Genomic DNA, 8,188 nt, shown 5'->3' on the forward strand with positions numbered 1-8,188 from the left:
AGTGAAGCTGTGAAGAACCAAGGAGAAAGTCCTGACAAAACCTTCAAGCTTTGGGTCTGGGCTCAGTGTTTTGAAAGGGCTGGATGTGTATCCATTTGATTCTGTGCTCGTGTGTGTGTGTGTGTGTGTGTGTGTGTGTGTGTGTGTGTGTGCTGACAATCTCAACCTATGATAATCCAACCAGCAGTGTGGTGTATGTTTCTTCTTATTCTCCTTTTAATAAAATCAATTGATTCTTTTAATGGAGAGAAATTAAACAGAATCAGGTTTAATCTTCTTATAGCGTTGATATTTTCAATCTTTAACAGTGATATGAAAAGCAAATAAAACCATGAAAAGAAGGGAAGTTGGAAAGAAAATTATGAGCATTCCATTGAGAGTAGGGTAAAGAATAACAATATTTTAACCCTGACCAATTGCTCCAATAGTGAACATATATTCATTTGAATGCCTAAAAAACAGTATTTATGTGGAAAAATAGTGTAATAAGGCATAGTGGATATTAACATGTTATTTTGAATATAAATTTGTAATTTTGAATATGCAACAAATGTAACTGGGTCAAGTTACAAAATCTAAGAAATAACTGCACTTAAAATTTTTAACAATAAGAACATTAAAAATCATTTTAAGAAAAAGAATTACCACCATCCCACCATCCTAATAGATCTATTTCTACTTTTTTTTTGAAAATTCCTTTCCATCTCTTGTCTACACATGTATATTTATGTATTAGAATTATAGTACAAGTCTTGTTTTGTGTTCTTTAGTTTATATATCTTTCATCCATCTGTCATAACAAACACCACATCTCAGCTTACTCACATGTTCCTCGGGGAAATATCTAAGCACCCTCATTCCATCACTTTGTCAGTATTCCCTTTTCAATCATGAAAGGACAATTTTCCTTCACCCTGATCAGAGCATTATTACTTTTTCGTGTGTAATTTTTTGACTAATATCTGTTTCCTTCTGGGGAACCAAAAGTTCCTTAGTGTATCATTTTTTCACTCACCGTTATATCCCTAACCCCTACCAAGTGCTAATTGACCATTTCTTAAATACATGGTGCATAGCATCTCATCATGTTGATGTTACAATATTCCTGATATCATACCACTTACAGTGTACACTGATGGCTTCAGGTTTGTTTCTTGCATAAAATATAGTGTAATAAACATCTTTATGCACCTAATTTAAAATTTTTTAAATTTATTTCCTCAAAATAGAAATCAGGTCAATGATTATGAACATTTTATGGTGCCTGATGCAGCTGACCAAAGGGTATTCAAAGAGCTTTGGACCCACTTATAAACAATGTGTGAATATCAGATGATGAAGCTATTTGGAACCATTTATGATTATAAAAATAAAAATGTATTTAGCTAACTTAAGCATGGTTAACTTAAAAATATTGAAAATTACAAAAAAGACACTTCATAACATCCATAAGTACATTACACAACGACCACCATGAAGCTTTCCTTCTAAACTTGGTTTCATGTGTGGGCATTTAGAGATAGGTCCCAATTATGTAAATTCTGAGCCATAGGATTTACATAGTTTAGTACTCTGGTCCCTTACATTTGCACTACACAGTGATAATTTTCAATTCTTCTGATCATTTAGTCTTCCTGGCTATCTATAACTTGATTGTATGGATGAGTTGTAATTTGATACTGCCCTACTCTCCGAAGATTGTTTCAGTTCTTTCCTATTCATGTATATATTGAAGGAATGAGTGGTGTTTATATAGACAGTAGGTTCTCATTACTCTTGGTAGTAATGTTCTGTGAAGTCAGCACAAACACTGAATTTGCTGACACGGAACCACTGCTCCTAGGGGAAGCACAGGGCTAGGTTCCTATGAGCCTCTGGTCATTACATTTTATCAACTGATCAACACATGACCTTGTTTAATGTGTTTCTGGTTAAAGACACTATTTAATATCTATCATCGATTCATTAAGAATGAACTCATGGCCAACAGCACTATCCTCATGCCTACATGAAGCTTATCTAACACCCCTATTTTCTCCATAAGACCTATCACAGCGTGCTTGGTCTTAGGAACACTGGACAGCACTTCAGCGCTGTAACTGGGGGCCTTTTTAAACAGCAAAATCACCAACAAAAAGCACAAAAATGTGAAAGACATTTGGCGCTAAATAGACTGTGAAAAGGACACAGTCTACAGTATGAGAGCTGAAACAAGAAGACAGAACATCATCTTGTTTGACCTCAGCTTGAATCACGTGCATCAGGCAACTTGAATGTTTTGCCGCTCTGTCGTTGGTCCATGAATGACTACAAAAGCACTGCAAGTATTGATCTTGGAGTTACAAATACATTTTAGCGAACAAGCAAATTCGCAAATACCAATTCTGAATAATGAGGATCAACGGTACATCTTTGGGGATATCACTGCATACATCCTTGGGATGAACACGAAATGAAGTCCAGCACTTGCATTCTTTGAGAGGGCTGGAAAGGAAGTATTTAATAGCCATCCAACCAGAAAAAGGTGGAGAAGGTCTGGTCTGGGGCACTTTATCTAGAAAAGTAGGTGTTAGATTGGACCTTCTGCCATGACTAGCTTCTAAGACCTTCTCAGCCAGCATCTTTTGGCACAGTTGGACCTGGATTCCAGGCCCAGGTGTGCTGCTGCTTATTTGAACGATGCTGAGTCCATTTCTCGCTACACTGAGCCTTGTTTTTTCCATCTGTAAATGGGTTAATCTTAGAACTTACCTCAAAACGTTGTTTCAAAAAACGATTAAGGGGCTTCCCTGGTGGCGCAGCGGTTGAGAATCTGCCTGCCAATGCAGGGGACACGGGTTCGAGCCCTGGTCTGGGAGGATCCCACATGCCGCGGAGCAACTAAGCCCGTGAGCCACAATTACTGAGCCTGCGCATCTGGAGCCTGTGCTCCGCAACAAGAGAGGCCGCGACAGTGAGAGGCCTGCGCACCGCGATGAAGAGTGGCCCCCGCTTGCTGCAACTGGAGAAAGCCCTCGCACAGAAACGAAGACCCAACACAGCCATAAATAAATAAATAAAATTTAAAAAAAAAAAAAAAAAAAAAAAAAAAAAACGATTAAGTAAATGTAGGTAGAGCATGTGACAGGGTCTCCAGCAGAGTCCTGGTCAGATTCAGTAAAACCATGACAACAAGAGGAGGGAAAACCTTCGAGGTGAACTCTCTTTAGTGTAAAATGGAGAGGTTGGGAACACGCTTCTCCTGAAGGCTGTATTCTTGCCGGTTAGGAAAGTCCCCACATTTTATCATTCAAGACAGCCCAAGAGGATCTATAATTAAGATTTTTATTTCTTAATTAAAAATTAAGAATATTTTTAATATTCTTAATTAAAAATTAATATTTTTAATATTCTTAATGGGTCTTTCAATCACCTGAAAAAGGACAAGAATCCATAGACCCCACATAAGGATCAAAAGTTACCAAAAGGTCCCGGTTCTGGTTCAAAGCCAGTCTCATCATTGGTTGGCTTCAGCATGAACGTGGAGGTCTTGGATTTTTTCTCAGATCACCAAGTGATATAGTCTCAGCAATACATTATCTAAAAAAATCAACTGAAAACCAGTATTGTGATGCAGTGGAAACATCGTTGGATTTTTAGTTCTATTGACCTGAGTTTGACTTTCTAGTCCTTTCTGTTACTCTTTGTGTGACTTTTAGGCCAATTACATTATCTCTCTGAATTTTTTCACTTTCCCATCTGAAAAATGATGCATCATTTGTATTTTTGTCATAGATGTTTGTCAAGTTATTATTATTTTTAATTCTTTCTTTCTTTCTTTCTTTCTTTCTTTATTTTTGGCTGTGTTGGGTCTTCGTTTCTGTGCGAGGGCTTTCTCTAGTTGAGGCGAGCAGGGGCCACTCTTCATTGTGGTGCACGGACCTCTCACTGTCGTGGCCTCTCTTGTTGCGGAGCAGAGGCTCCAGACGCACAGGCTCAGTACTTGTGGCTCACGAGCCTAGTTGCTCCGTGGCATGTGGGATCTTCCCAGACCAGGGCTCGAACCCGTGTCCCCTGCATTGGCAGGCAGATTCGCAACCACTGCGCCACCAGGGAAGCCCCTGTCAAGTTATTTGTAAAGGACCTAGCCTGGCGCCTAACACCTCCTCGGCACTAAGTAACCATAGTCATTGTCTGTGTGCATTGTCTGTGCATTATCAAATGTCACTTTCACTCTGATTCTTATAAATACTCCTGTAGCTTTCTGTGTATCAATTCACATTTCCATTTTGCTTCCTCTTTTTTGATCTTTCTCGCTGACAGAAAATGGGACTAACTGTATCCCAAGACAGAATCTTTACTTGGAATCTGAACCTTCAGCAAGAAGCAAAATATATCGGTGTGTGAATTAAGGTTTTGTATTGACCTCCACTTCCTTGAAATCTATTTCAAAGATCCTGAGGGAAGCAAGATCCTGATAGGATGATGGTAGAGCGATGACCTGGAATTGTTACAAAATAATGACTGTTCCAGGGCCAAACTGGAATTTAACAAAAAGGAAAACAATATTCCTCCCTCCTGCTGTCTTCTCAAAACCAAGGAAGCTGCTCAACGTAATTACTAAAAAAATCCCCATCGCAAATTCTTATAACTTAATATCCTATTTCAAGTACTCTGTTTAAAGCTAAACTAAGAGATTTTTACCCTTGAAAAGAGGTTCATCTTTTGTTAGTTAATAATGTACCAATTCCAAATTGAGTTCGATAACATAACGTTTGTAAAATAATATATGTATATACCTGTGTGTCCATGCAGTTATGTACTTACGTGCATACATATGTGTGTGCGCACATACACATTTTTGCTCAGAGAGACATGAAGATTCATCTGAGGGAAGTTAACAAGTTGCCATTGGTGCTGGGGCTACTTGAGGATAAAGTGGTTGGTTTATTGTTTATGTGTGCAGCGTTTTTTTTTTCCTTAAAAAGAGTGGGAGAATTGAATCAATGTCCATTTCCTGGTTGTGATCTATACTAGAATTATGCAAGATGGGGAGAACTGGATGAAAGGTATATGGGATCTCTCTGTTTTATTTCTTGCAACTGCATCTGGATTTATAGTTTTCTCAAGATAAAAAGTTTGAAAAGGGGAGAAGGGGGAGGGGGAGGGGGAGGGGAGGGGACAAGGGGAGAGGGAGGGGAGGGGGGCGAGGGGAGAGGTCCAGCATCGCTCTCCCACGGTCCTGTGATCCAGGAGCCACAGTGACCACCATCACACCGAATTCTAATGCTCCATTCTCGCCATTGCTCACATGCCCACCTCTCCACGCAGGCTTTTATCTGCGCAATGGCCAAGATGGTGTTTTATAAATCTCTGCAACCCCAATGCCTGGAATGGTGCCTGGCATCCAGGAGGCGTTCAATAAATGTACACCGAGGGAACCAACCCTCGTTTTGTGTATCTCCTCTAATAGGTATGGCTATACAGGCTAACGAAACGAGGGTGCTACTGGCTTTATTTCCCCATTTGTGGTCTCAGGGATCCTGGTCTTGGGTGTGAGTTATGGCTTGAGTGACGCAGGTTCCACAGTGGTCACCGTGCACCACACCCACTGAGGGCCCCGGACTAGAGACTGAGGAAACTGGCGACAGGAACCTGGAAAACAACGTGTTGCAGAAGATCCAGATGTGGTTGATTCTAATGCACATTCAGGGCGGAGAACACTGGCCCAGGAAGGAGCCGGAATTCAGCTTTGAGTAAACAAGATGAGCTCAATGTCCCTTTGAAGGGCTCTGCAGCAAGTCAGACACCAGGCGTGAGCAAGTGGGTTTGGAATGGGGTCTGAGGGGATTACCTAGGCTCCAGGGGTCCTGGCAGGGGCTGGGCTGGGCCCAGAGGCTCCAGGAGGGAGGGAAGAAGGGCTGCCTTACTGCTAGCTAGGGTGCCCCAGTGTAGGGCCGCTTCTAGGGGTGCTGGGTAAAGGGGAAAGAAGGGGATATTTTAAAAGGAAAAGGGAGAAAGAAGAAGAAGGGGAAGGAGAAGGGGAAGAAGAAGAAGAAGGGAAAGAGTTGTGCAAGCTTAAAAGTGAAGGTTCTGGAGTAGCTGTGCATCTGGGAGCAAGGGATGGAGGGAAAAGGCATTTTCAGAGGGTTGCTTATGAGTTAGGTTCTCTTTGGTTTTCAGAAGACAAAAGAAAAGATCCCAGTTTCTTCCTTTTTAGTTTTTCTTGACTGCTGGACTAGGCTTCTTTGAAATGAGATTTCCTGCAACACTGTGCCGCGTGGCCCCCAGTGTGTGTGTGTGTGTGTCTGTGTGTGTGTCTAAGTGTGTCTGTCTTTGTGTGTCTGTCTTTGTGTGTGTGTGTGTGTCTAAGTGTGTCTGTGCATGTGTCTATCTTTGTGTGTGTGTGTGTGTGTGTGTGTGTGTGTATTGATCTAGGCAATAAATTCAGACTGGGGTCAGTCTGGACCCACACTGCTGAGATTCACAGCCCGACACTGGCTCTTCCACCTGTGTCCTCACAGAGGTGCTTACCCCTTCTGTGACTCAGTCTACTCATCAGTAAAATGGGAATCATCACAGTACCTGCCTCGTGGGATTGCTGTGAGGATTAATTAGGGAATACATAGTAGTACCAGGCACACAGCAAGCACCCAACCAGGTAAATGTCAGGCATCAGCACATGCCCATCAGTCAGCAACTCTGGGGCCCAGACACCTGTCTTCTCCAGCACCCTGTCCCTTTAGAGACCAGGTCCCCTGTTTGCTGGGGGCTCAGGGGCTTTCTAGGACCCAAGACTCTTCGATTTAAAACTGAGACAGCCCCGGGCCCGCAGGAGCAAGTTGGCCACCCTGTGGATCATCGCCCACCCTGAGTCCCAATCCCATCAAGGTCTGTGTACAGCAAACACTTGAGTCCCGTTGGTTCTCCGAGCCAAGAAATGGCCTGACTCCGGGGATGATTATTTAACTCTTCCTGGGCTCTCGTTGCACCAGTGTGCCTGGGCCAACCCACTGCCTCATGCCTTCGCAGAAACGGGCATGATTAGGACCAGGGGAGGCTGGGAAGGGAAGAGAGGCGGGGTGGGGGGCCTGGGGACACACAGGGGGTGACTCAGCACTGAGTCTGGGGGCTTTGTCATGACAGGCTCACCTTTCCCTGGAACGCCCAGGCCCCAGCGACACACCCCGCCCCGCGCTGTGAGTCAGGCTCAGGTGGGGTGCGGCGCTCCCGCTGGGGCCCTCCCGACACCTTCCCAGTAGGAGAGGGGCCGCGGCCAGGACAGCTGGCCCGGTCCTGGGAGAGGCTGCACCCTGCGCCTGCTCCCAGTTGGTCACCCTGCGGAGAGGCCTGAGCTCCGTCACTAGGACGGAGAGCCTTTGCCGTTTCTAATGAGTTGTGAGCAAAGGGGGCTGCCCTCCACGCACTGCTTTCGGGGGTAACCTCCCAATATCAGTTATTTCCCAGCCAAAATTCTTCTAAGCGAAAGTGTGACTGGGAAGCTTCCAGGCTCAGCTCCCCAGGAGATAAAGAAATTATATCTTTAGAATGACTTCTATCACTGCCACCACTTCCCCAAGCACCCACTGTACACCAAGCTCTTTGTAGTCTTTGTATCAGCCAACCCTTGAAATAGCCCTGGGAGATATTTAGTATTAACTACACCTAATATTTATATTATTAGTACATGATGGATCTAAGACTTTGGGAAGTTCTAGAACATGGGCAAAGTCACAGGGCTGTGCCTGGCGAATCCTGGCCTCTTAGTCCCTTCCACACCTGCTCCGCCCCAAACCGGGCCTCTCTCAGCCCCACCCTGCCCTCAGCTTACACTTAACAGATCTTGTGTCCTGGGTTTTACCCAGAAAAAATGTGGAGAGCTGGATAAGAAATGAGATTCAGAGGCAGTATGAAAAGAAAGGAACCTAAAAGTGCAAATAATACTTTTAAAAAATTGTTCATGAACTCATAGTCTTTTCCCCCTTGTTTCTGTCTCTGGTGTTTTGTTTTTGTTTTTGTTATGTTGATTTAGAGATCGTCTTCCATTTAAATCTCCATTTACTTCTCAGTGCCTTTCAGGCTAACAGGTGCTGTGAAGGGGTCCTTATAGGTTCCTTGGATGTGTTCCTACATCTATTTGCAATTCTGTCAATTCAGTGTTTTAACTATACAGTATTTGAAATAGTCCACGTGGTTCTTCTTGACAATC

At 43.4% G+C, this 8,188-nt stretch overlaps 1 long non-coding RNA gene across 1 annotated transcript in view; it reads right to left on the reverse strand.

Moving 5' to 3' along the window:
- Positions 1-8,188, reverse strand: part of LOC309621660 — a 30,040-nt gene that overhangs the window by 8,103 nt on the left and 13,749 nt on the right. The window lies entirely within an intron of this gene.

Source organism: Balaenoptera borealis (genome assembly GCF_965194805.1).
Source record: "Balaenoptera borealis genome assembly, contig: HAP1_SCAFFOLD_790, whole genome shotgun sequence".
Classification (NCBI taxonomy): Eukaryota; Metazoa; Chordata; class Mammalia; order Artiodactyla; family Balaenopteridae; genus Balaenoptera; species Balaenoptera borealis.